The sequence below is a fragment of the Geospiza fortis genome, unplaced genomic scaffold (genome assembly GCF_000277835.1).
Source record: "Geospiza fortis unplaced genomic scaffold, GeoFor_1.0 scaffold396, whole genome shotgun sequence".
Classification (NCBI taxonomy): Eukaryota; Metazoa; Chordata; class Aves; order Passeriformes; family Thraupidae; genus Geospiza; species Geospiza fortis.
In genome coordinates this window covers 2,391,627-2,397,724 of record NW_005054345.1, presented here as the reverse complement: position 1 = coordinate 2,397,724, position 6,098 = coordinate 2,391,627, and the positions used below count along the sequence as shown (strand labels likewise).

At 52.1% G+C, this 6,098-nt stretch overlaps 1 protein-coding gene across 1 annotated transcript in view; it reads left to right on the top strand.

Annotated features, from left to right (window-relative positions):
• Positions 1 to 383: 383 nt before the first annotated feature.
• The window catches only part of SSBP3 (single stranded DNA binding protein 3), a 53,647-nt gene continuing 47,932 nt past the window's right edge, over positions 384 to 6,098 (top strand). Inside the window, exon 1 of the mRNA XM_014307831.2 lies at positions 384 to 496. The gene's annotated coding sequence lies outside the window, so the exon portion shown is untranslated. The remainder of the gene's footprint in view (positions 497 to 6,098) is intronic.

Here is a 6,098-nt window from a genome sequence, read left to right as displayed (position 1 = left end):
GCCCAGGGGAGCAGGGCTGGGCGGCTGCGGGGCTGAGAGAAGTCCCTGAAGTCTCACGGGGGTTATCCCTTCGAGGTGTTACCTCTTGAAGGCTACTTTTGCTCCTTTAAGCACCCGGCATCCCCGCTCCTGAGTCAGGTCCGAGCAGTGTAAAGCCGGGATGGGGGGAGGGAGAAGTCCCTGAAGTCTCACGGGGGTTATCCCTTCGAGGTGTTACCTCTTGAAGGCTACTTTTGCTCCTTTAAGCACCCGGCATCCCCGCTCCTGAGTCAGGTCCGAGCAGTGTAAAGCCGGGATGCACAGCTGGATCCAGCTGAGGTCCCAGCCCAGCGAAGGCGCTCACCTGCGCTGACCTGGGTGCCCGATCCCTGATGAGTAACTGCTGTTCTCCCGTCTCTCCCTGCCGTGCAGCGTGTTTTGGGACCTGTACTGCGCAGCTCCCGAAAGGCGAGACACTTGTGAACATTCGAGTGAAGCCAAAGCCTTTCATGACTACGTGAGTAACAAGTTTCTAATCCTCGCGGTAATTACGGCGTTGGGGAGCTCCGGCGCACCGAGAGCCAACCTAACGTAACCGACTGGCAAAAAGCGTGGTTTTTTTTTTTTTTTAACCAGCAATGTTCTGATTTGACTGAACAGTATTTCATAATGTTGCAATTATGTAAATGAGCTCAGATACTTATCTTAAGCACTTAAAGGCATTCGGGCTAGTGGTAGAATTAAGAAGTTTTGCATAGCAATGGACAACAAAGCGTTTATAGAGGGTCGATGGCAAGATATTTCATGCTGAGGACACTGTGGTGGTGAGATGTTTTATGCTGAGGGCGCCTTGCAGGATGGGCGGGGGTTGGATTTTGGTGGGGAGGAGAAGGGGGAATTCCCCAAACCGATGTTGAATGCCCCAGTTAATATCTCCCTGCCTTTGGCAAGGCTGGGGGCTCCCTTGGTTTCCGGAGTCCTCCCTTGATCCCAGCAGGGGAGAGGTGTTGTCTTGTTGGAGCTGCTGTTGCAGACCCCCGTTGGTTGGTTGGTTGGTTGGTCGGTCGGTCGTTGTGCATCTTGGCTCTCCATGCTTTGGCTGGCTCTCTGCAGAGGTGGCAGCATGACCCAGGGATGGATGGTGGCATGCTTGAGTCTGAGGTGTCTCCTGAAGGATCCCCTTGCCAAGGGTGCATGGCATGTCTGCCCCACGGGTGATGGGTGGGCTGCCCACTCCTGTCCCGCATCCGCAGCGTTGGGAGGCATTTGCATCAAAGGATTAGTCACCTGGCTGCGGGCTTGGACCCCAGTCAAGCGCCTTTAAACCTTGTAGCAGGAGCTGGTTTTGTCTGCTCCGGGGAGACTATGGTATGGAAACCATTTTTCCTCCCTTCCCAAGTTTCTGGTTGCCTGGACATGCCTGGCTGGGGATGTGTGAGGGTTTGCTGGCGAGCAGTGCCAGGCGAGCGTCTCGGGGACCTCTGTGGTGCTCTCACACGCTGGCACTGGGCACAGCAATCACCCTGGGGCACGGGCAGTGCCAGAGAGGCTGGGCTGGCTGCTGAGCTGCCTCTTGTCTCTTCCCACCCCGCTGGGTCTTGGGAAAAGTGTGTCTGGGTATTTGCTAGGTGGAGTTTGTCTGTCTGTCTGTCCATCCCTGCGGCCGCTGTGTGCATTGCTTGTTTTCACTGGGTCGGATTAAGATGGTGAACTCCTGAACCAGGGGTCAGAGCTGATAACCAGCAGCGTGTCTAGCAGTTGTTGGCTTCTGCTCGCTTCCTGGATGTTTTGGGGCAAATTGTTGTGGGGTTTGGGAGCCCAGATGGGACAGTGGGCTCATCAGGAGCAAGGCAAAGGGAGATCTGTGGGCAGCAGAGCCACAGGTGAAGATGACATTAGCAAGCAAGACCTGGTAATGCTCCATCCACAGCAGCCTCCTCATCGTGTCTGAGGATTTAGTGTATTTAGAGAAATTAATCTTTTTTTAGCTTGGTAATAATTCTAACAATAGGCCTGAGTGCATTAGATGATTCGCATAAACTTCTTTAATACGCGTTGCTTTAAGCTTACAGTAAATAGACACAATCCTGATTGTTTTTAATTCTCAGTGTAATGCAGTTTTCTAAGAGCCCCAAGTGCTTTACCTTTTGGGTAACTCCTGAGATGCTCACTGCCCTGTGCTTTGGCTTGGTGGCACTGGGTTGGTTTCCCCAGGCAGTGTTTTGGCCCCAAGACAGGGCTTGTGCTTCTCCGTGGCGTGGCTGCTGACGGATGCTCAGGGTGCAGCCCCTCTCTGAGGAGTGGTGTTTTCCTGGCACGGCGTGTACTTTACAGGGCAGGGACCTACCTGGCCAGAACTTAAATATTGACCAAAGAACCGACTGATAACCGTGGGAGTGTGAATAGAGCCTTGTTCCTCTCCAGCTCCCGGGCAGGCTGCTGGTACTGGTGGGCAGTGTCAAACAGCAAACCCAGCGACCCATCAGCGGTGCATGGCAGCTAAAACGGGATATGAGCCCCAAATGGGGCTGGATCAGTGAGTCATGAATTGCTTCATGTGGTGGTTGTGGTTAAAAATATCCCAACCTAAGTCTTGCCCCAGGTTTGTAGAGCGTTGTGTTTACACTTGGCCAGCAACGGGCAAACTCTGTGTGTCCTGCTTGGTGTTTGCCCAAAATATGGTGTGTGTTAACCCTGATACTGTGCTGCTGTAAGGACAGAAAGAGGGGATGCTTTAGGAGCCTGGCATGTCACTTTCTCAGAGCCAGCACTGGAGAGGTTCTTGCTTGGGACACAAATCTTTTGGGAAGGGGGAGCAGTTCTCCTCGTTAGCAGGGTGGGATTTGCATGGTGTGTCATTTCCACTTTATTTTCCAGCATAACTGTATGAAAACTGTTAGGAGCAGCAGGACAAATTGCTGATTTCCTCCTCCAGTTCTGAGTGTTTAAATCTCCAGTGAGAAATTAAAGCAAGGAAGGAAATTAAGAAAGTAAGGAGAAATCTCGCCACTCTTTTTTTTGGGGGCACCCTTGAAAACTGTGAAGTCTTGTGAGTGCTTGGAAATACTGCTTTTTACCTTTCCCATAAGGTTTTTCTCCCAAGCTGGCACAAAAGCCTGCTGGGACTTTGTAGAAAGGTGCTTGTTGGAGGAAGAATGATAGGAGTGGGGATTCACCTGGCACAGGCAGGAGGAATGCTGCTCTGCTCTACCCTTCCATCTCTGGCACGTCTGTGCATCTGTTAACACAGCTCTCGAGCTGTGTTGGTTGCAGGGTTGTTCAGTCACCCTCTCCCACCTGTACCCAAAGAGTTTATCCAAGCTAACAACCCCACAGAGCACCAACCCCTGAAACTCAGCCATTGATTTGGGTTCCTGCAACCCCCCTGGCGAGCAGGCCAGTGTTCCAGCACGCTCCCGGAGCTTGCAAGGGGATCTCTGGTCATGACAGGGGATTTCAGCTGCCGCGTTATCTGGGAATTGGCCGATGGCTGCTCGCAGTTGAGCATTTCAACGCCGTGAAAGCCAATACAATTTGAGTTAGCGGTGATGACTGCCAGTTTAAATACCACAGTGAATTTCTGTCAAAGAGCTAATACATAGAAAGGGGAATTGCAGAAAACTTGATCACCAGAACCACTTCAGTCGATTTTGGCCTCGAGCTACAGAAAATGAACTTAAATCTAGTTGACTGTTTGCTACATACTTTTTTTGTGGTATTGCTCTGCCCGCACAGCCAGCTCATGTCAACATGCAGGAGAGAAAACTTGGGGTAGCCTTTAGCTGATGAAGACTTTGACTTCATCATGCCCTAGCTCTGTTTCCCCCAGTTTCTTCCTGAGGAGGACCTGCACTTGGGAGCATTTGAAATCCTGTTTTCTTTGCAGCACAAGGTCTGCGGAGCTGTGGCTTCAACTTGCCATTAACGCAAAGCATTGATTTATTTGTTTTTGTTTTTAACTTTGGAGAGCTGCTGCAGTTCTTTCTAACTTGGGTCTGGAAAGATGTCTGCAGCAGTGGGGGTGGCTGCTGCTGGAGGTGCCGTGGTTGGTTGGTCTGGGAAAAGATGGTGTGTTGGGGGCTCCTGTCTTGGCTGGGGACAACCAGGGCTCCTCCTTTTTATATGAAACGGTCCCCCTTAGAGAGATCTCAGGGGGTCCTGAAGCTCATGGGGATGGATGGATGGATGGATGGATGGATGGATGGATGGATGGATGGATGGATGGATGGATGGATGGATGGATGGATGGATGGATGGATGGATGGATGGATGGATGGATGGATGGAGATTTCAGGCTTGCTGGAGTTAGTGTGCTCAGTGGAAACAAGGTGAAGCCCAAGAGACTGGAAGGACTTTGGTCTGCTGGCTGTATAGACTGGGGGTGTCCCAGGGATGGTTCTTCTATGCTGGATCTGCCAATCATGCTCCATCCGGGTGTGGGACAAGCATCCCATCCCAGCATCACTGCCTGGGTGTTCTTGTGCTGCAGGGGAGCATTTCCTTGTCACAGCACCAGCTGCTCCCTGGGGTTTGTGTGGCCAGCTCGTGGCATGGTGCACTGGCAGGTGACATGGCCTTGTGGGACCCCTGGGAAGGGATGCTCTTCATGCATGAAGGGTTTGGTGTGACTTCTGCTCTCCCATGCCAGGCTCTCTTCTTGTTCCAGGACCAGTGAAGGTTGTAGTGCCTTGTTCAAGGCACCCATGGCTGTGAGGGTGGGACCAGCAGGTGTGAGAGTGTTGATCCATGAGTGATCCATAACTTCTGTGCTGGTGATGGTCCATGAGAGCTTCTCCTGTTGTGTGCAGCCAGTGTTGTGTAGAAGAGGTGTTTTTGGGGCAGGTTTAGTGCAGTGCAAGGACAGGGGTTGGGAACAGCTTTGTGTGGCCCCACAGGCATTGCCTGAGCCCTGGGCGTGTGGCTCAGTGGTGGCACACCCAGCCCTGTCCTGTTTCCATGTGGGACTGTGCTCCATCTGGGCTCCATCCAGCTCCACACTGCAGGGACAGGGTTCCCTGGTAGGTAACCGGAGAGAGGAGTTTCCTTCAGGAGTGGCAGGCTGCCAGGAGCAGCTGCAAAACTCCACATCACTTAAAAAAAAAAAATTGCAACAAAAATAAATAAATCCAGATATTCCCTCTCCTGGCAGCGCTGGGCTCGGCCTTCCCTCCCAGTTAAGGGTACTGGTGAGCCTGGGTGTCCTTTGAAGCCTGTTCTTGCTGGAGTACCACGCAAGGGTGGATTTGTTTAATATTATATCTTAAACAACACTGGCTGTCACGACAGAGCAACCTCGGCTTCCAGGCTTCGTGCTGCCCAGCAGCAGGACCAGGGCATTGCCGAGCAGCACCTTTCTTTCCACGGGTGATGCTCATGGAGAAGGCTCCATTGTGAAACCGGAGGTCAGAGCCCAGAGCTTATGTCTTAGTCTTTGACTGGGGAGCCTAAATATTTATCCTGTTCTGTCCCTAATGAAAACAAATTGTCAACAGTTGTTCAGTAACTGACTAAATTAAAATCTGTAATTAGTCAATTAGATTAAAGAGTTGGCACAACCTGATTGTATCATGCTGGTTAGGTTATTAAGAGAAAGGGTGTGATTTTTAATTACTGAATGCTAATTTTGACGGTTTCAAATAGAAACAGACGTTCCCCCCCTCCACCCCACCCCGAGTGCCTGTGCAAAAGTAAGGCAGGGGATGGGTTTTATATCAACAAATGGTGCGAACACGCAAAGTTTCTCTGGCTCCGCTCCGGGAGGGGGTTCTCCAAAAAAGCCGGGAGCGGGACAGGAGGAGAGGAAGGATTTCTCCAATCCTGCCTGAGGATGGGAGGGCAGCTGGGGGTTTGTGCCATGACTGGGGACCCCCTGCATGTCTGGCTGCTGGGGTCTGCCTGCTGCCCCATTGCCCATCGCGGTGCGTGCATCCCCTCGCCTTGCGCGAGTGCAGCAGCGAGCCAGACCCGAGTATTTTTTCTTTTCCCTGGTTTGGTGTTTGTTTTTTTTTTTATAGTATCTTATTAACCCCCCTCCCCCCAGTGCTTGCAAGGGGCCAGCTTCCAGCGGCAGGCAGAGCCCGCAGCGGGGAGGAGGAGGAGGAGGATGAAGGCCTTGCCGT